The 23,707-nt window shown below is 33.8% G+C and overlaps 1 protein-coding gene and 1 pseudogene across 3 annotated transcripts in view; one reads left to right on the top strand and one right to left on the bottom strand.

Moving 5' to 3' along the window:
• CADM2 (cell adhesion molecule 2) overlaps positions 1 to 23,707 on the bottom strand; it is a 1,073,367-nt gene that overhangs the window by 827,605 nt on the left and 222,055 nt on the right. The gene's annotated exons all lie outside the window — the stretch shown is intronic.
• Positions 20,543 to 22,478, top strand: LOC123610732 (annotated as a pseudogene).

Raw genomic sequence — 23,707 nt, 5'->3', positions numbered from 1 at the left:
TAAAGTAAATGAACACTTTCATATGAGCTATTTTATTCACTATTTTTTAAGTACTCTGATCTGTGAACAATCACTTACTATCTTAGGTGAATATACTTTAATTTTTCATTCACTTTTTAGAGAATCTTAATATTATGTAATATATAAGTATAAGGAAAATATATTGTCACTTAATTAAGTTATAAACACTTCTTCCAAGGGAAGTGAGATTAGATAATTCAAGTAACAGATATAGCAAAGCACATTTTGAAAAAAAGTAGAAAATAATTCTCTTTATAATAAAATTTCATTGGTATTTTACCTTTTTGTTACATTTTTCTGCCTTTTATACGAAGACAATCTATTTTTTATGTTTGGCAGCCCATTAAAAATTATCTCTGACATACACAATAATAAATATAGTTAAAATCCTACAGATGATTTTAAAATTAAGCTTTATAGCAAGATAAACTCAATCAATCTGTTTGGAAGGGCACATCTATAAAGCTTCCTGTATTTGTTCTTGTTACTGAGATGTTGAATGAGATAACCACCAGAGCAATTATGTATTTACCTAACATTGGTATATTTGAGTTCATATTTTGTAGCTTTTTGTCATGCTGAAATACTGTTTATCATACCAAAGGATCAATCATTATAAATTAATCTCTATATAGACAATTCTCAAATTATGCACGAGTGCCTTAAATATCATTTAGAAATAAAACACCTATGAAAATTGTTTTAAAGTATTAATAGGCTACAGACCCAAAAGTAATTTACAAATATGTTCTTTATCATTTGGGGAATATTTCTCCATTAAAATAATATTATAAAAACATAGTTATGACTTCAAATCCAACTATTTAAATTCTAATGTCCCCAAAATATAGAAGCTAGACAGTATATATATACTGTATAATTTTCTGAAAAAGAGCTTGCAGAGTTCCACTTCAAAATGTCAGTTCACATGTCAGATATTACATGTATAATATCTCTCTTTTCACCAACCTCTCTGTAAAAATTAGGTAACATCATCTCCAAGCTATTAGTAACTGGTTTTAAAGCCTTCTATTAAGGATTTGTCCCTGGGAAATGCAGAAACCTATGGTTTTCTGGAAAACTCAAGTGTCTAACTGGATGTAGGAAAAATAAAAAGGGGGGAGGAGACAAGAAGAGATCATTTCAGATTTAAGAAGATTGACAATCAAGGTCTCCCTAGTATTTAATGCAGTATAAATTAAAGCAGGATCCCATAGTTCTCTAGATTTGGAGGTAATTTCTTGTCCCCACCATCTATTTTTCAAGAAAGGCATCTCTTATTTGTTCAGTAAAATGGAGGCAGCATGAGTTTAGCTTATTATATCATATCATATTGCCTAATTTGCTATTTTGACACTTTTAGTTTCAGGGAAACACAGTCACCTTGATGTATATGGACTCAGCAGTGAAGTTGGCAACATCTGAGAAAAACTGTGCAAGATGGAAAAATACAGTCTGGTTTGGTGTAAAACTGACTGGCAGTCTCAGTGAAAATGACCAAACTGAAGGATGGTCTAAGGGACAATACTAACATCAAATGGGATGGGGAGGTGTAGCTAAAAGACTTCTAAAAATATTCCCCTTTAATACAGTAATTAGTAATTCATTATCTTTTTAAATTTACTAGTTAATGAGGAAAAATAACACTATTCTTCATATTTGATGGATAATGATGCTACAAGCCATTGTCAAAATGCCAAGAGACCAAAGTCTAGTTTCACAATGGTCTCAGTAGACTAACATGATCATCAAATATATCAAAATGAAGTAATTGGTGTTTCTTCTGACTTAATAACACCCAAGTTTCCCATTCCTTTGACAACTTCTAAAATAGCATTATGGTAGGGGCGCCTGGGTGGCTCAGTCAGTTAAGCGTTCGACTTCGGCTCAGGTCATGATCTCACTCTGTGTGGGTTTGAGCCTGCGTCAGGCTCTGTGCTCACAGCTCGGAGCCTGGAGCCTGCTTCAGATTCTGTGTCTCCTTCTCTCTCTGGCCTTCCCCAACTTGTGCTCCGTCTCTCTATGTCTCTCAAAAAATAAATAAATGTAAAAAAATTTAAAATAAAATAGCATTATGGTAGTACAAGATTTTTTCCATCTAATATTTCCTTTTATTTTCTATTTTTCTTCCACATTTCCATGACCTTCAAGGGTGGTTGGAAGAAAGTATTAGAATCATCACAATAATTATGGTGTGTTACCAAATATTTCATATTCATTTATCTCTGCCATTTTGTGTTTTATCTTTTAGGAGCCTGTCAGTTACATTTCTCACTGAAAATTGCTTGACGCTTTTAGGGAATCTCTGTCTATGATCCCCTCAAATATTCTGGACAGTACAGAACTGGAACTATTGTAAATTTAGTCAAGTTAGTTCATTTTAAGATTAATGAATAGTGAATGTGGTATGCAACATATTAAATAAGCCCATTTGTTTTTGTATAGAGCCTCAAGAAATCCAATCTGTGATTTGGAAAATAAAAATAAATGTGTTTGTGATTTGATTCCTTATCTTCAGACTACAAAGTAGAATTGGCGGGGGGAGGCAATGAGATGTGATATCAATGCATTTTAAAAATTATATCATTATTTATTTCACATAAATTTGTGAAACAACCCTTATGGAGAAATTTAGGTTCATAAATAGAAAAGCATGTGCTTTCAAGAGAATTCTAAGAGCCAATCCTGTTTTTGCTGCTGAGTCTCTTTTTTGATCTTGAGCAATCAAGTTAACCTTTCCGGGCTTCAGTTACTTTATCTGTAAAATAGATAAAATATCTTCCTCATAGGACTTGTATTGGGAAAAGTAAATGCACACAAAGCACTTAGCACATTGCTTGCCTGAGTGCCTTGATAAATGTTTGCTTACTTCCCCAAATCTGAACCGATATATTTAGAAGTCTATGTACCTGAGTAGCCTGAAAGGGTGAGGCTCAAATATCTTTCTGAAGAGCAAAAAGTCATGAATACTACACTAAAATTTGACTCAGTTTGTAGTATTTTGGAAGAAAAAAATAAAAACATCTTTAGTTTAAACCTGGTCATGAGAAGAAAAAAAAAAAAACAAACAAAAAAAAAAAACTCTGTACCTGCATAAGTTTTCTAAAAGCAAAGCATTCCATTTCTTCCACTTCTTCTCTGTGTTCACAATTTTCAAAAAGCTTAATCTATTTAATATGTTTGAGATCCAAAAGATTATTTAAAAATGCATGACAAATATGTAGTACAGGTTTGGGAGGTGTTAGGATGAATACCAGAGAGTGTTCTCTCTGATTGGGAACAGCATTTCTTATCTGGAGTGACATCAGGTGACACCCGTGAATGTTATTTTTAAATCATTGGATACGCTTGTTGTTCCTACTGCACCAGCACCTGGTGAAATATGCAGCTGAGGGACTTGGAAATTTTAAAATAAGTGAATCAGAGATTATTTGTAATTTCAATTTCAAATGCTATAATCACCTGTATTTAATATTAGCCATATTTAGACAAGCTGCCTGTCTCCACTTACATGTATCCTCTTTACCTCTGTCATTCTGCAAGTCAACATTTTAACTGCTTTCTTTCAATATGTAGATTTATCTTCTCCCATGGCTGGGTTGTCATTAAAACTGTCACAAACTAATTATTTATGTATACCTATTTATTATTAAACCAGTAAAATCTTCACCCCCACTGACTGCCTTTCTCTCAGGTCACCTTGTGAGCAAAACTTTGCATTTTTCAATTCACTGTTGGTTTCCTATCCATCTGTGTGTATACTAAAGCTGCTCTACTTTCCTATGGCGAATCTTATCTGACTAAGTCATACACCTTCCAGTATTGCCATCCTTTTGTTACAGTCTTACTATTGTACTTTTATTAAAATATGTCTAGTAACATCAAATAAAAGGGTGTTATAACAAAGTATCCTTAAATCATAAAATTAAATTTGATTTTTGTATATCTGTGAATTGACCTAGAGCTTGGAAAATTTAGGTCATGTATAGAAAGAAACTCAAAACTCAAGTGTATCAATAATGTGAAAAGTGCAAGGCAAATCACACTTTTTTTGAGATGCTAATATTTAGTGCCTGTGGGTGACATTTGAGTCATCATATAGAGTTAAAATATGGACTATATAGGAGGCATTATGTGTGGAGCATTGTCAGAGCAGCAAGGATGAAAATGAAAAAACAGTTTCTACTCTTACAAGGGACCTATAATCTATTGGAGGACCTGCAGTGCATCTAACTGCAATAAAGGTTAATAATAATAACACCAGATATATACGGAACAAAGAGACAAGAAGGAGTGTTTTCTTATGCCCCAATTTTAACTTTTTTTTTGCCCCAATTTTATTTTAAAGTCCTTTTAAGAGATATAGCTTATAAACTTGTTGAGCTGAGCTTAAGGTAACGATAAAACAAATGTTTGTCAAATTGAATTAGTTTCAAACTAAATTATGCCAATTACTGTTTTTCTTATTTTTAAGAGATGTTTTCTGTAATTTATTCCCTTAATTGAGCATAAATGTCTTCATTTCTCTTTTACCTACTTTAAATCATATTCATTATTATTTTTAGATACCATTAAACTAGTCAATTAGTCAGGAATGTTTGAGTGTACTTTATAATTTTAAGTTATAATTTTGAATTTTAGAATTAATGGCTACTGAGAGAACAATAGTGAAGTTTGGGGTTTTATGGAAGAACAATTGTACCATACAGCAGATATAAAATAAAACAGGAAGACATAAGGAAAATTTCTAGGAATATACTGTTTTACCTAAATAATATATCAGAAATATAATGCTTTACCTAAATAACTGATAATTCAGAAATAAAGTGTTTTACCTAAATAACTTATAATTCTCATAAAAGGACATGTCAGTTACCCAATATACAAAGCAAAAATGCCTCTGAAAAATGAAAACAAATTTTCAGAGGGTGAAGCAAATAACCAGAGATGGCCTATTCATTTAGCCATAACCTGGAAGATTTGGAACAGACAGTTTGGATTTATATCATTATGGAGAGAAAGGGTTATCCTTCACAAAGGAAATAAGAACCAACATCTATCATTCTGATGAAAGGTTACGGGTTTGCATTAAAATATGTTTCATTCAAATATTATAACAAACAACCTATAAACTTTCAATTTTTAAATAACTTGCTATTGTTTAATACTAAAATAATTATTTGTCACCCCGTGTGTGTGTGTGTGTGTGTGTGTGCGCGTGTAAGTAACTCATTCTGCCCTGTAGCCACTTCTCTTTAATGTCTTTTCTTTGTAAGATCTCAAATATTATTTTCCTGGAGGAGGTCATGACAGTGACTAGATTCCATTTCTAATATTATGATTGTGAAGTTATTTAAGAAATATGGTGGACAGGTTAAATGAATGATGGATTAAGGAAGCACTTGTGATAAGCACTGGGTATTATATGCAAGTAATGAATCACTGAATTCAACTCCTGAAACCAATATTATACTATATGTTAACTAACTAGAATTTAAATAAAAACAAAAGAAACCCTCTAGTCCAAGGTCTTTTTCTTAGAAATTATATATTATCAATAATCTTCATAAGACCTAAAAATATGAAAAGCATTTTTTACATAATATCAAAGCAGACATAAAATAAATGAGATTGAATGAAATTGAGAATTTATAACTGGAAAAAGGACAATAAAAAAACTTAACTTTTGAAAAAATTCTTAACTCATTTATCATGACAGGCTGAAAAAAGTCACTGAAATTAGTTTATAAAGTGACCTAAATTCTTCTACTGTAATTTGACAAGATTTCACTTATAATAAAATAATGACTTCAGTGATCAAATATTCCAGTGTCTGTTTTGACAGATAAGGAAAATGAGGTTAACAAAAATTAAGTAATATCGTCAATAAAAACAAGAGAAAGCAAATCTGGGCCACAGGTAAATGTGGGAACTAGAAAACAGATGATCTGTCGCAAAATACAGAACTTTCTGACTATATCACATTAGGATTCAAGTGTTTGGTTTGCTTTGGTTTCCAGGTCTTCATGAAGTGTTTTTGTTGTTTGTTTTTGTTTGTTTTAGGTTTTTGTTTTGAATAAGTTTGAGCTATTTCTCAAAGAAAATTGATATATTATGGAGATTAAAGGTAACTGTCTAATAATGTGAAGAAAACATCTTAGGCTCGATAATCAAAGGTGATCTTGATTTAAGTTCAAAATCAAATATTCATGTGGTGTGTTGTTCAGCCTCATAACTTTTCCTTTTAAATTTTGAGGACATTGCAAATATCTTGCCACTGGAAAATACAAAAAAGTTTTGGTAATGTTTCACTGGCACTGAGTTATTTTAATATATAATCTATCATCTACTTACTGTGGTCATCAAAGTTACTTCTTACATTTCTTTCTAAATATATTACAACTTATAGTTCTAAAATGATAACATATTGTGATATTATTATCTTTTTTATTTACATAATTTAAGTGAAACAAAGTAATTTAAGCTAATTTTCTTTAAAAAAAAAGCAGCATATCCTATCTACATTGGAGATCAAAAACCTTTTAAAGAGTCATAATTTTATAAAGTATACAGTTTAAAAAATAATCAAACAAAATTCTTAGGCATTTCCTTAAATTATTGATAACCATACCATGATATAACTATACAAGACAGATTTATTTCAGCTCTAAAGAAGTCATCACTTTTATTTCAAAGAAATAAAATTATTTGAGAATTTTATTGTCAAATTTCAACGGCAGCATCAAAACTTCTTATAGGTATTTCTAATTTTATAGACATTATCCATAATGTCTGCTATTAAATAAAAATAGGGAAAAATGTGTTTTAAAGGAGCTGTAAAAGATATTTTTGACAACATCATATTAAACAGGAGAATGGTATTTCTTTAACAGACTAAAAAGTCTAAATTAATAAACACAGCTACATATATATGTATATACATATGTAAGTATATATATACACACATATACATGTATGTATATATATGTACACAGACACATATATACATGTGTGTATATGTATATGTATGTTAGAAAACCTATTTTGCTTGGGTAGAGCTAATACAAATGGTAATGTCAGCAGTTGACAGTTAAAAGTTCTATGAGAGTGGGGCCCCTGGGTGGCTCAGTTGGTCGAGTGTCCAGCTTTGGCTCAGGTCATGATCTCACAGTTAGTGAGTTTGAGCCCTGAGTCTGGATCTGTGCTTGCAGCTCAGAGCCTGGAGCCAGCTTCTGATTCTGTGTCTCCCTCTTTCTCTGCCCCATCCCCACTCATGCTCTGTCTCTGTCTTAAAAATAAATAAAACATTAATTTTTTTTAAAAAAAATGTTCTATGAGAGAAAAACATGTAAAGTTTGGTTAAATCATTTGCAGAATCAATCATTCAATATTTTTTTAAATCTTCAGTTTTATAAAAACAATGAGATTATGGTTATAATGTTTAATACGAATAAACATTAATTACTTATTAGAGGGTTATTAATAAGAAAAGTCCTTTGAAGTTATTTTTACGTGGGGTTAAGTTAGAATATATACACATGTATTCAAATAGTGAAAATGGCTAATAGTAATAGATCATTTCTTCAAGATATTTAGGTTCCAAACAGGTGTAAATTGAAAAAAAGATGAGATGCACTTCATCTTATCCATACTCTTCTTCTGTTAATAAAAGTTGCCACAGGAACTTCAGTTATTGGAAATGCCACACAGACCTCATATTTTACATGTTCTGCACACTTCAAAGAATTTGGATTGCCCATGAAATATGAGTTTGTGAAAATCCAAATGGAGATTTGTACCCCAATAATAATTGACCTTAAAAACCCTTTCTGGCTCTCCTTCCAACACACTAATGCATAGTTAGAAAACCATAGAAATAATAGCATAGACATATTATAATATGAATATAAATATAATCACCAATTGCTCATTTTAGCTAATTTAATGTTTTATGCACACCACAGTGCATATTAAAAATGTCATAAAAAACAGGTAGTGTGGTAGTAATAAATGTAAGACAACATGAATCATGAAAGCACAATGTATTGTAATGGATCGGTAAGGATCAAATGATGGAAAACCTAATAGAAGTTAAACCTATAAATAGCTGGGCTTCCTGCAGTGGAAGAAAATTAAGCACATAGCAATTAAAGAAGAGTGAAGACATTTAATTCGCATGGGGAGAAATAAGTGAACTTATCTCAGTGCAGTCACGAACAATAAGAGTATCAATATATTTTATTGTTCACAGACTAAAGAAGTGATTAATGACTACTATTGTTTTGTATGTATATATAGATATTAATATTTATGTATGTATTTTATCAAATGGCCAGTGAAAATTAAAATATAAGTCATAAATCAATAAATTCTTTTTATTTTTTTTTTTAATTTTTTTTTCAACGTTTATTTATTTTTGGGACAGAGAGAGACAGAGCATGAACGGGGGAGGGGCAGAGAGAGAGGGAGACACAGAATCGGAAACAGGCTCCAGGCTCTGAGCCATCAGCCCAGAGCCTGACGCGGGGCTCGAACTCACGGACCGCGAGATCGTGACCTGGCTGAAGTCGGACGCCCAACCGACTGCGCCACCCAGGCGCCCCAATAAATTCTTTTTAAAAAAAATCAAACAAAATTACCTGTGAAAAATTAAATGATTTTCTTTTATTGTGTCACATGAAGTTACCCAAATGACACTAGTGTGATTTATGCCTAAATTAATATATAATATTTATTGAGGGATATTGTTGCAATGTAAGCACAAACCAAAAAAAGTCCCCAAATAAAAAATGCTATTAGCATTGTTGTGAACATGTAAGAAAGGTAAATTAAGTTGTGAATAGTCACAGATAGAGGTTATATGACCATATAAGAAAGCATAACTAAAAGAAATCTCTCCTACAGAATGGAAATAGTCATTTTAAGATTGTTAAAAATTGTATACCAACAAATATTTAAAAATGTGAAGTGATAGATAATAAGTGTTTATAAAAATGCTAGGATATTTCAGAATACTATTGCTTCTGTAAATACTCGAGAATAATTATAAAATTATAACTTCTATGAATTAGGCCAATTTGTTTCAACATATGCATTGTGTTAAATACTAAAAAGGATAAGCATAAAAGAAAAGCAGTTTAATAAGTTATACCACTGACTGTATTGCGGTAACTAGGACAAGCTTGTGATCAGCAATGCAACCTGCCCCAAGACAAAAGACATCATACAGATGATGGGTCTACGATCTCTTTATAGCAGTAATGGGCCCTCAGACAATGCAAACAATCACTTTGGCAGATTACACTTTTAACCATATAAATACAGTGTATGTGCTCTTAGAAGGCACCATTAAAAAAAAAAAAGTAAAATACAGGGCAGCACTATTATAAGAAATAGACATTAAGAAACATAGACATTAAAAAAACATAACAACAGAGTTAGATAATTCTCTTATGCTTATGTCATTTACACTAGCAACATTTAATGCCAAAAATGGAGGTGTCCCTAAATAATACTTCCCAACTCAGTGTCTAAATGAATTAGAGGAAACAGCATGGTAGAGTCAAATGTATTTGGGTGGGAGTGCCCAGTTAATAAACTATCTGTATGTTTTTAGACAAGAAACCCAATCTCTTGGAGCTTTTATTTCCTCAGCTATAAAATGAAGATAATATATAGGCATAAGTTTGTCTCAACCTGTCTATCTTACTTACTTACATTTATCCCTAGTGCCAAACAGAGTGGCACAAATTATATGCTAAAATAAATTTTTCTTGGCTACAACCACTTATAATATTCCTGGTACATTGCTTTCCACTTTGCAGGCTGTGGGGTTAAGTCAACTTGTTAAACCTCCATTGTACACTGCATTGATCACAACTGTTATTATAAAACCATGTATTTAACATTGTTTTGTGTTCTTTAACCTTTAACTGGACATAAGTCCATGAGACCAAATTCATGTTGTTGTTTTTCTTTCTTCCAGTAACTCAGTAAATATATGTGCAATGTGTAAAATAAGAACACAATATATTTGATTTTTTTTTCTTCAAGATTGAAAACAAAAAGAAACAAAAGGATTCTTACCAAGTTATTATGAGTATGAGAGTTTCCATAATTAACAACTGCCAATGGTTGTCCTAAAACATAGAAAAAGGTTTACCCTAGGCCCATTAAGATTTCCTTCTAGGGGCACCTGGGTGGCTCAGTTGGTTGAGTATCCAACTCTTGATTTCGTCCAGCTCAGGTTATGATCTCACAGTTCATGGGTTTGAGTCTGGCATCAGGCTAGGGATTCTCTCTCTCCCTCTCTCTCTGCGCCTCCCCTGCACATTCCCTCCACCCCGCCCCCATCTCTCAAAAATAAATAAGTAAACTTGAAAAAAAGATTTCCTTCTTTACTTAAAGTCACACAATGCTTTAAAAACTATTTGTAATTTACTTTTATTTACCATCTAATTTGAGTCATTCATTCATTAGCAAACACTGAAGTACCTATTACCTACAAAGGAAATAAAGCAAGATGGTCCTTGCCTACATCATGCCCACAAAATTTAGCAGGAAATTGAATCATCTGATTCTCAAAAAATACCTTTGATATAATTAAGGCAGTATTTTTAGCTTCCGTGTACAGATTAGTGAACAAAAACTTAGAGATGTTTAAATGACTTTTTCCAGATGATAATTAATAGGTGTCAAGGTCTTCTAAGAATAGGGTTTTTTCCACACACTGAGTTTTCCTATGCAATTTCATGTCTATTATCAACCAAAACAAGCCTTCATGTACTTCAAAATAAAAATCAATACACTGCTTTATTTTATCTTTTCTAGGATAAATCATGTTATATCTGTAAAGCTCTTTATAAGTCTTCTATATGTTCTCAATTTTGCCAAGTATTATTAAAGTTGAACTAGTCCCCTGACGAGTTACAATTTTAAAATATAAGCATCTTATAAATTATAATAAAATAAGTATTTGATTATGCTTTGAGTTGTAACTCATGACAAACTATGATGGAAGAGATACAGAAAACTAGTAGTCACTGTCATTTTAAAATCTGAATATACTGAACAAGCTATCAGAAAATTATAATTTTTTTTGTCAACACAGAAAAAAAAGCATGTACAGTGTGTTTGCCCATAGCAGTCAATGCATGAAGACACCTCATACTTTGGCACTCATTTTAAATCATGTTCAAAAACAACATGTTTAAAATGAAGGCAAGCTGTCATAAGGCAAGCTGGGGTAATAAGAGTTTGGCAATTAAAAAGCACCAGCACATTTACCAATCTGAATATTCAAGAACTGTAAATCATTAATCATAAGTAAACCACCTGCTGGGGACACTCTAACCCAGTATAAAGATTTGCCATGTGTGTAATTGTCAGTTTCAGATTGAATTTTTATCCAGGGAACAATAGTATTCAAGATTATTTGGGTGAAATTTTTATTAATTTTGAAAATAAAAATTATTGTATCCCTCATTATACTTCAGATATTGAAATAGTCCTGTTTAAAATGACAATTGTTTTCATACCCCATTACATTTTTTATCAATTATTAAATAGCTCACTGTCATGTGATAAACCAATATTTAACCTTTTTTAAAAACCATTTTCTGCTGTTATCAAAAACAAAAAGAAATCTGACTTGTTATAAGCCTAAGAGTTTTAGGCAGGCATACACTTGTCACTGATTTTTTAGCACATATATGTAAATGTATAGCCTACTTTGCTATAGACTGCAAGCAGTATTTTTTTTATTTTTTTAATATTTATTTATTTTTGAAAGAGAGACAGAGAGACAGAGCACAAGTAGGGGAGGAGCAGAGAGAGATAGACAGAATCCAAAGCAGGTTCCAGGCTCTGAGCTGTCTGCGTAGAGCCTGATTCGGGGCTTGAACTCCCAAACTGCACTGAGAGATCACGACCTGAGCTGAAGTCAGACGCTTAACCGACTGAGCCACCCAGGTGCCCCGATTGCAAGTAGTATTTTTACAATAATTAGATACTTTTAACTCAGTTCTATGGACTGACAGTTTTCCAATCAGTTACAAAATGTGTGTGTATGTATGGATGTGTGTGTGCGTGTGCGTGTGCGTGTGTTTGTGTGTGCTTGTGTTTCTGGTTGTTGTGGCTTGTTTCTATTGTCAAAAATCCATTACCTCTTTTTATGATAAAATGGCTAAAAACTCCTGGGTGGGATTTAACCATTTGCAAAATTTAAAATAATTTGAATACAATAGAGGAAGACAATCTCCTTCTTCTTAATGCTTCATGCATCAAAACTAGTTTAAGCACTTCCCACATTACAGATCAGCAGTCTGCTGAGTGTTACAGAAGGCCACCACTGTTTCAGTATCCCACAAGTTAGTATGGACCTTAGGTGGAGAACACAGAGTTTTACCATTCTCAAGCCAGACCCTTTGGGACTCAAAGAGACTAGATTCCCCAAAGCTTCTCATAGAGATGGGGCAAGAAACTGAGACAGATAGGGGACATCATTTTGATTAATGAGAGGCAGGAGACTTGGAAAAGCCAAAACACAAATCTCTTCAACTGGAATCCACAGAAATTAAGTAACTTTTACAATGCCATCAGCCTAGCTATGCAACTAAGATTTACCTTCCAAATTTATCTGCACAAAGGTTTTCCAATGTTTTCAGCATGTGCATTTGTGATACGTGCCACACTTTGAGTACTTTTAACACTAAATCCATGCTCTAGTATGTTTCTCACTGTTTCTAAAAGTTTAGATTCCATCAAGAAGACTAGCAGGACTTGTTAAAAATGCAGAATCAGGGGTCTGCCTCTGTCCTTGAGATATTTTTATTTACATTTGATGATAGCAATGCAGGTAGTTCTCAGACGAAACTTCATGAAAATACGATATGGTGCCTCCTGGAAAGCTGGGATTGCATAGCTTCTTAAACTGTATCACAAAGCTGTTGAGAGAATGGATTCCTAGGTAGCAAGCATGATGTTTCTCATGCATGAGGATTCCAAATGCGCCGTAACAGACATAGATTTCTTTCTGCCACAGCCTCTATGACATTCTAACTTCCAAGTCATTTCATTTTGTCTCCTTATTTTTTTAATTCTTATTTCTACTGTTTATATTGTTCCTTCATCAACACGATAGTCAGACATAGGCATTTATTGTATTTCGGTCATCAGACAAAAACTTCTTTCTTTTTAAATCTTTAAAATCACCACTGTCATCACATTGTCCTAGCAAACACCCATTTGCCTATTGGCTTTGCCCAGATTGATCATTCCCTGCAAACCCACCATACGTGTTCTTTTCTAAATGCATTTCTGATCATGCCACCCTCTTACATAAAGTGTCTCATTAGTTTCCCAATGGTTCAGAATAAACTCACTAGTCTATAAACCTTTGGTATTCCATTCTCCTCTCTTGAGCCTTATTTTGTGAGATTCTGCTCTATAAATCTCTCTGGTCCAGACTCAGTGAAAATGTTGAAGTCCCTCTCACCTGGCATATTTCTGCATGCAACAGGACTTTACAGGTGCTCTTCTCCCTAGGAGCCTACTTTATGATAAACCTAGTACTTTCTTCTTTTGCCAACCAACCTATGCTCCAGATGTTAGTTCCTGAAATACTTCTACAGAGATTCTTCTCTGACTTCCCTACTGGGGTAAAGTCCCAATTTCACAAACTTCTCAACAGTACTTCATACAGCTGCAATTTTACATTTTTGGTGTAATTATTTGATTAGTATCTGTGTCCTCCACTGTATTTTAGGTTCCACAGGGGCAGGGACAATGTCAACTTTTGCTTTCCAGAGCTTTCATAGCCAGTGTGTGGTACATTTTAAGGCGTTCAGTGGATGCATTTGTTGAATGTATGAGATGATAAGAAGATATTTTCTGTCCCTAGGGAACTGGGAATTATTCTATGGACAAGAAGGTGACATATTTTGTAAGCTGGGCATGACATAATCAGATCTGTGATGTATCTTCCTACATCACATTGGAGAATGCACTGTAGTGGGAAAAGACTGGAAGTGAGGAAAGAAGTCTGACAGCGACTGTAGCAGCCTGGGTTAGAAAGAGTAAGGGTCCTAACAAGGAAAGTAGCAATGGGATGGAGGGTTGTGGAGCAGGGATACTAGTGTTTGAGGGAAATGTAGGAATAATGGGAATCATGGTAAGTTCATACCCTGAAACAAGGTGAATGAGATATCAGGACATTCTATCATGTAAAGAGAAGCAGATTTTGGAGAAAAGTAAAATTCTTGGTTAAAAACAGTGAGTTGTCCATGCTAAATTTGCCAATTATTATGAATATGATCACTGCTCAATATCTATCACCTCAGCATTAAAGTAGACATTGAAATGAGGAAAAGGAGCTATCATACCCTTGATATCATCCTTCTTCTAACTATTCAGTTCAAAAAATTGGAGTCCTACAACTAATTTACAAAATCCTGTGAATCCTACAGAATATACCTCATCTCTTGTATTTTAATACCTGTTTGCCATATCAAGTTTCTTAGCAGTATAGCCATACTTCCTTATTTACACTGTCATTATTTCCGGAACCTCAAACCCTCCTTACTTTGACCATGAAAGGCTGCAGCATCTCCCTTTCTCCATATAGTTTCTCTATCTCTTAATTTACTGCCTAACAATCCATCATTCATTATCCTGCCAGACTGTGTTCTTTAAATGCTGCTTTCATCTTAAAATAACTTGTAATTGTTCTCTGTTGTCTTACACATCTAAGTCAAATTTGGTCTTTTTACAGTCCTTAAAAAAAGGCCTGTCTTAACTGTCTGTTCTACAACATGAACCTATAATAAGTTAAATCCTATGGTTCCATGCTGGCCCCACTTTTCTCTCCTCCTCTTCTCTTGCTCCACGTCAGTGATATCAGCATGAGAAGTGCATGGTAAAAACCATAACTTCCCATTTCCTTCACAAATATTTCCACCTTTTCCCATTTTACACCAGTCCCTACTTGTTCACTTTCTGAAACAGGTTACACACTTATTCTGAAACTCTCTATCTGCATTCCCACTTGAAATCTCTTTGGGGTTCCTTCCTACTCCTGCACTTCTTGGCAGCCCACATGGCATGTAACAAGGCATTTAGTACATGCCACGTACTCAGTGTCTTCTCTTAGGGATGACTAAGGAAGATAAGTGCTTGTGAACGCCTAAGGAGGAGAACAACAACAACAACAACAACAACAACAACAACAACAACAAGAAGTTGGTATTTCCCAAATGATTTCAATGTCAACAGGACACATAGAAATACACTACTGAGAATAACGGGAAGATGAGTGCTGTTTTTACCAAACAATTGAATTCTAAAATTCAATTCTTTTGTTTAAAAGTTGAGCAAGAAACGTTAGAATTTCCCAGCAAAGTACTACTTCAGATCTTGAAGATTCAATTTTGTGTATCATAATTGTGCCATCTAGTATACCCTGAAGTTGATTTGATGGGCCTCTAATTTCTGCTCTTATGCTCGACAATGTGATGTATTTTTCTCTTAGTATGAATGATTTATTATAAGTTGTCAATAAATATATCATTTTACAAGTAAAATTACATTTCACATGAACAATTGAGTTTATGAGACATTGTGACAACAAAGTTAGATGTGTTTTGTGTAGTTAGTGAAATATAGTTTCTTCGTCTTATTCTCTGTACAGAAGCAGCTCTTCCATAGCATGAATCTGCATATGGAGGCCTTCCAGAGGTCACAAGTTTTCTGTTAGTTAAAATAAACTGCTCCAAGGGGCGCCTGGGTGGCGCAGTCGGTTGAGCGTCCGACTTCAGCCAGGTCACGGTCTCGCGGTCCATGAGTTCGAGCCCCACGTCGGGCTCTGGGCTGATGGCTCAGAGCCTGGAGCCTGTTTCCGATTCTGTGTCTCCCTCTCTCTCTGCCCCTCCCCCGTTCATGCTCTGTCTCTCTCTGTCCCAAAAATAAATAAACATTAAAATAAAAAAAAAATTAAAAAAAAAAAATAAACTGCTCCAAAAATTAAGAAAACAGTATCTCTGCTGACGAGGATTTGGGAAAAGTTAATCATTTAGGTTTTCTGAATTTAATATGCCTTATACCTCAATTAGTCATGTGACATATTTATACATTCATTTATTCATTCATCCATTCATTCAACAGCTATTTGGATATGTAGTGGAGTGTAAAACTGAAAAAGTCTCTGCCCTTATTGTGCCTTTATTCAGAGCCATTGATTTTTTTAATGTTTATTTATTTAATTTGAGAGAGAGAGAGAGAACACAAGCAGAAAAGGGGCAGAAAGAGGGAGAGGGAGAATCCCAAGCACTCACTATGCTGTCAGTGCAGAGCCCAACACGGGGCTCAGTCTCAGGAGGCTTGAGATCATGACCTGAGCAGGAATGGAGAGTCGAGTACTTAACCTACTGAGCCTCTGAGGCACCCCTAGAGCCATTGCTTTGTTATCAGATGCTGTGATGTAATTAAACTACAATCTACTTAGATTGTATATATCACAAATACATCACTATTGATGAATGACTCAAAAAAAAAAAAAGGTATGAGCTATCTAAACGTATACGAATAAAAGAAAATGTGATACAGAGCAAGATTTTGCATTAGGTTATATGAAAAGAAAGTAATAGGTAACCCTAAAAGGATGTAACTTTACATAGCTATTAATTTTACAATGATAATTGTTAGCTTCCTGGCCAGTATCTGTTCTAAGGACTTCTCTTTGTTTATATATGTGTTTGCCCATAATATCATTTACCTATACTGATAACAAAGCACAATAACCTATACAATTCTGTTTTCTAAAAGTAAAATTTGAAATAAAAAAAATAGTCACTACACATTTTATCTTTTTACATATCTGTATTTTGACTCTTTTTTAAAGATCAAATTAAATAAACACTAGGGATTTTATATGTACCTGACTAATTAATTGGCACAGTTACCAATCTCATTGCATTTATTAAGAAAACTTTATGAGAACAATAAATCCTAGTTCATCAGGGGAAATTAAAACTTATGGAAGTTAGTACGAAATAATAATCACTGCATTCCACAAGTTGAAGATGGCAGCATATAAGAGGACACATTCCCTTGTTACATTCAATGATTCAGATTTGATGTACATTAATTTGCTCAATACTTCCTACCACTTCTTTTCTCTGCCTTCTTTAAAAATGCCCTACTCAAAATTATCACCTTTTAAATTTCTGCAGGCATTGATTTTGTGTGAGTTTAGGGAATAATATAATTTCACGGGCAAATTTCACTTGTAATTTCCTTAATTCATTTTAAGTCCAAACCCAATACAGCCAAGGCATTCAAATACAACACATTGGGTAAGGCAAAGAGTGTCAATTTCAACAGATGCATGTGCCTATTAGGTTTCTGGTTTAAGATGATTGAAAAGAGTAGTTACAAAACTTCACAGAAGTTAGAAAAAAAGATGTGGCGAAAGAAAACAAGAGATATTTTTTAAGGGAAAAAAGTACATAATCACATAAAGAAAATAAAAACTTCAGCTTTAGAAGAGAACAGACATCCTACTGAGAACTCTGTGGCAGACAGCCTCTAAAATGACCCTTAGTGTTCCTTGTCTTTGAATATTCCTCTGTTTTTGAGGGTGGTTGGGACCTAGAGACTGATTTCTAAAGAATACAATGTATAAAATAATAGGATGTCACTTCCAGGATTAGGTTACAAAATATTCTGCCTTTTGTCTTGCTCACTCTCTCTGGCTCTCTTTTGCTTTTGCTGAGGGAAACCAGCTGTTATGTGTGAACTGCCCAATAGAGTATTGAATCTCTGGACAATAGTCATGGAGGACCTGTGTCAACAGGACCTGTGTCAACAGTCAAGTGACACAGTGAGCTTGGACATGGACCTCATTTGAGCCTTGAGATGACTGCTACCCTAACCTACACCTTGATCATACAGCTTTGAGAGAGCCTTTCAACCAGAGGTCCCAGCTAAATCTTGCCTAGATGCCTGACTCACAGAAATTAAGAGAAAATAAGTGTTTATCATTTTAAAAGGACCATCTTTACTTATCTGTGCCTATGCACACCCATGCATTTTCTGTTAAAATAGTAAGCTTCTGGAGGACAGGCAAAGTAGTATCTAACAAGTTTTGTACATTGTTTACTTCAGAACATAAGTGCATATCAATTATTTAATGTGTCCTCCTGATAAGCATAATAGATTTTTCTATCAAAATGAGCTACTGATTGGAACTTAAATTACCTAAATAATTATTTCAAATCCCTGATTCACTTTAACTTTTGATTATCGGGTATGCAAAATTACTTATTCAAGGTTTGGACTCCTTCCACTTGTCACTTAGAAAAAGAAAAGAAAAGAAAAAAAAACCTGCAACCTAAATTTGAGAAATGGAAAGTTGATACCAAATCCTCTGTAATCTGTCAGAGGAAAACAACTCCCTTTCAAGTCACAAAAAACCAAAAGCATGAAATGCCATTCTACATGGTTTCACTTACAGTTAATTCCATAAATTGTGATTAGTTTGAATATATGTAATATCAATAGCTAACTTTCTGCGTCAACAGATTCAAACTTCAAAACCCTTGTCTATTTGCTCTTCATTTTTAAAATGCTTGCTTAAAAGATATTATATCAAGGGCTTTTCATGCTTAGAAAAAGACAGATAACCAAATGTAATCCTAAAATAATATTTCTGCTCAAACTAGGTTACACTGATTGACATGTACAGGATATTTTTATGAGCAAACAAATATGAAAAAAAGAAATACACATATTGAATTTCAGATATTCTGAAAATAAAATGTCTAACTATATGAACTATATAACAGTATAATAAATCCCTGTACCTATACTATAGAAAACAATCAACAGAAAATATCCTGAGCAAATACGTAAATAATCATATCTTCAAAAAATTATCATTCTCATATTTTAAAAAATATATTTTGTGTACTTACAATGAGTCAAAATCCACAACTGGAACTGATAAACTTATCTCGTTGATATATAGTAATTATGTGGTTACTTAAATATGTATTTCTGAAAAGGTTTATCAGCTATCAAAATGGTTTGTTCATGCATATAGTATTTAGACAAAAACAACAAATAATTTGTTAAAATATGACAGCAAAGAAAAGTTATGCTGAAAATATTTTACAGATATGTGTCTTTCATAGGCTTCTGCTATAGAAATTAAATCATATCCAATAGAAATTATAATTAGCACTTAATGTCATTAACTAAATTATTTAACATATGAATTAATATTTCTAGGATCAAAATTTTAAGCATTGACATGTTTTGATATATCTCATTAAATTTTATAAGTTATTGAATCTAAACATCAATTGTAACTCACGTCACTGTTTTATGTACTTGTAAGAGAAAAATACTACCGATTAAACTCTGATACACTAGGGATGCTTCACAATTCAGATATGTTAAAATATTTTTTAAAAGTGTATGTTATTTCAATGAAATATGACAATTACTTTATATAGCTATAAAATACTATAACAAAGCTTAAAGGTCTGCAGAGATCTGATAAAGGAATATGTTTATGCTTTTTAAAAATCCACTGAAATTACTTTTTTCAACTACTATGTTTTTTAGACAAGAGTTTCTATTTCTGCACTTCAAAAATCCACATTAGTTTTTAATGAACATCAATTACACTTCAATTTATCATATTACTCATGAAAGAAAATAATTTAGACTCCTTTACAGAACTGCCAATTGCAATTTACCTTGGCTCTTTCAGGCAAGAGAAGGTTCATAAATCAGCAAGTTAAGCATTTACTAAATGACAAAGAAACAAAATTACAAATGAATAAAATAATCCAATATTTTCCTTCAAATAACAAATTTAATATAGTTTTAGTAAAGAGGTTCCTAAAACTTATGATGGGACATTTCTATTTCGTATCTGAGTTGTATTATTGGGAGAACTCTCAAAAAAAACATAAAAAAAGTATTTTTGGAAAAATAATTGATATTACATTGTTTTAAAATTTCAGTGAATAGAAAGTCTCTAACTATTGGGCAATCTTTAAAACAATAGTAGGTTAAATATTATCTTGGTGGCCTACAAAACATAGATATGATAGAATTTTTCTTCCCACTTCCTAAACCATGCAATTTCATTACAAAGAAAGGCTGTATGTTTTAATAAGAAGAGCTGACTTTGGGTTCTGGGTTAGGACCCTGAACATCAGTTTCCTTAACTGTGAGATGTACATTCCATCATATTTTTTTTAAGAATTAAATAATGTGTATAAAGACTCTAGTTCAGTGCCTTCCATTTAATTGGTGTTCACTATAAAAGCAACTTGAATTATTTTACAAGAACATAAGGAGACACCTCATATAGTAGCCATTCTACAAACACTAACACAATTACAATTTTTCAAAGTATATTAAAGCAAAAAAAAACTCACCTTCCTTAAATATATTCATAGAAATTATCTGTCATTTTAGCTCTATACTATAAACACACAACTAAATACAAGTACATACATGTAATTTATCAGTCAGCCTAGTCAGCGTCCCTTAGGGGCCATTTGGTAGTATCTGAAGACATCTTCGATTGTCAGGACTGGGAGGGTCTAATACTGGCATCCAGTGTGTACAGGCCGCGGGCACTGCTAACATTCTAAGGTGAATGAGACTGTCCTCAATACAAGGAATATCCAGCCCCAAATCTTAATTGTGCTGTGGTTGAAAAGCATTGCCCTAAATGTTTCTGTGGGCAGCCATTCAACTATGTAAAGAAATAAATTATGATGAGTATAATGAAAGAGCATGCCTGAAGGTAAAAATGTTTCTACAGATTTTTCTTATTATGAAATTTGTTTTTAATTGAAGATTTGCACTCTCTCCTCCAGCCATCCGAGATGCTTCAAGGAAAGAAACCTAAGGAGAAAAAGATGGTCCCAGCCCTTGCTGTCATGAAGAAGGTGGTCAGTCCTCTGTTTGAGAAAAGGCCCAAGAATTTTGGCACTGGACAGGACATCCAGCCCCAAAGGGGCCTCACCTGCTTTGCCAAATGGCCCCACTACATCTGGCTTCAGAAGCAAAGGGATATTCTCTATAAAGGTCTAAAAGTGCCTCCCATGATTAACCAGTTCACCCAGGCCTGGACCACGAAATAGCCACTCAGATGCTTAAGCTGGCTCACAAATACAGACCAGAGACAAAGCAAGAGAACAAGCAGAGACTGTTGGCTTGGGCTGAGAAGAAAACTCTTGGCAAAGGGGATGTCCCCACTAAGAGATTGCCTGTCCTTCAAGCTGAGGTTAATACTGTCACCACCTTGGTGGAAAATAAGAAGGCCCAGCTGGAAGTGATTGCACATGATGTAGATCCCATTGAGCTGGTTGTCTTCCTGCCTGCCTTGGGTAGTAAAATGAGGGTTCCCTACTGTTTTATCATCTAGAAGGACAGGCCAGGGGCATCTGGTCCACTGGAAGGCTGCACCACTGTTGCCTTCACACAGGTTAACTCAGAAGACAAAGGAGCTCTGGCTAGACTGGTGGAAACCATCAAGACCAATGACACTGGCAGATATGATGAGATCTGCTTTCACCTGGGAGGCAACATTCTGGGTCCAAAGTTGGTGCCTCACATTGCCAAGTTGGAAAAGGCAAAGGCTAAAGAATTGGTCACCAAACCGGACTAAGTGTACACTGTTGATTTTTCTGTACGTAGAAGTAATAAAAAATTCTCTTTCACAAAAAATGGTGGGGGTTGCTAATGTCATAATGTTATCTGGTTAGTCTCTGAACTTTAGATTGTGTGGTATTGTAAATTTTCTTTTCAAAATCTAGTTTGTGACCAGTCGCACCATTCCACGATTGCTCTGGAAGGCAATTTTAAGCTCTTTCCTAGATGTTCCAAGATGATAATTTCAGTGGATTTGTCTCATTTCCCAGTCTCAAGGGGAAAGAGAAAAAAATAATATTCATAACAAATCTAAGGATTTATCAGATGTCAGCAACTGCCACCTCCTTCTATTCTAGTTTAAAATACTTTTTAAAATCTTCTTTATTGCCAGCAACTATGTCCCTGCAACCATATTCTCATGCCTGTGTCGTATCAAATCCCTTCTGATGTATACTGTCTTACCATAGCAGGACCTTCTACCTATCAGGCACTCTAATAAATGCCACATAGATCAAGCTAAATTGCCATACCACCTTCCTTCTAAAAGCTCCAGAATGACTTCTGTGGCTGAAGAATAATCAATTACTTACTCAATTCAATTCAACAAATATTTATTAAGCATCCATTCATTTTTGTGTTTTCTCCCCTTGAGGGCTGCTGTCCTTAAGAGCAGCTGGAAGCAAATGGCTTCCATTTATTAAAGACTTTTATTTTAAAGATGCTTAAGTGCAGTTCACAGCTCTTCAACTGCTCTTACTAAATCCTCAGAGGCTCCATTGTGGAGGAAATTCATGTTTTATCATACAGAAACAAGAGTAATGTGTTCCATTTTCATTTGGTCAAGAAAATATCAGCATTATAACTAGGGGAGGGATGTACAGAGTAGACATGGCATGTCTAAATATGTCATATATTACTATTGTAAATAAGCTTATATAATCATTGATAATGTGAATTTATCTTTCCAAATGTTATCTATGTTAACTGTTATGCTGCATATTATAAGAAAAAAAGCTTTTTTTGTTTATATTTTAATTACTCCTGATTTATATCAAGGTTTAGATAATACAAAAGACTGTTAAGTATTTTGGATAACATATGCTTCTATTTCCAATAAGGACCATCATATTTTCCCTTTTTCTCCTGAGGAGCACCAAGAGTAGTTGGATGCCAATCTTAAAATAAATATTCTTTATTTGGATCAATATATAGATGATTCCTTCCAAGAACATTAGTCACAGTACTGCTGGGAACTGTCTCCAGATTTATCCCAGCCAAAAAAAAAAAAGATAGAGCATCTTCTCTAGAGAACCCTTGTGGATTCTTTTCTCCCACCTTGAAGTTCAGAAGACTACTCTCACTACATTCTCTTGGGGATGTCAAAAATAGTACCCTATCTGTCATCTGTCTTGGAGCCAGGGCTATGTTTCTCTTATAGGTGACTTATAGCTTTAGCATTCTGTAAGGTCGTTTCAAAGTCAACGTGCTGAGTCTGTCTGAGGCTACCACTGAAGACACCACCAGAGCACTTGTTTTCCCTTGGTTTAAGCCATCAAAGTTCTGAGTAGAACTTATCCACCTAGTAGTGAAGAACTGCAGTCTAGGATGTTTATCTTTACTTACCTAATCTTTGATACTCTTCATAAACTTAAAAATAAGGGTTTATTACAACCACCAATGATACACTTATTGCCCACACAATATACTTCATTTTTTACAGCATGGTATTAAAATCTCTTACCAATCTGATTTTAACTGAGTTCTCTAGATGTTCTCCTCTCCTGGGTGCTTGTAAGAAATTATTTTATGTTCTTTTTTTTTTTTTTTTTTTTTGAGCATGGTCTTCTTTACACTACACTTTTGATGTTATGTCTCAAATACCTTTTAAAATTAGTATTTTTCTAACAAGAGGAACTATATGTACCACCATAGTGCCTAAGACTACAATTTGTACACAGTAGAAATTTAACAATGTTTGAGGAACTGGAAATAAGCAAAATGAAAGAAAACACAG

This window comes from Leopardus geoffroyi, chromosome C2 (genome assembly GCF_018350155.1).
Source record: "Leopardus geoffroyi isolate Oge1 chromosome C2, O.geoffroyi_Oge1_pat1.0, whole genome shotgun sequence".
NCBI lineage: Eukaryota > Metazoa > Chordata > Mammalia > Carnivora > Felidae > Leopardus > Leopardus geoffroyi.
This window is presented reverse-complemented; position numbering and strand designations above follow the sequence as displayed.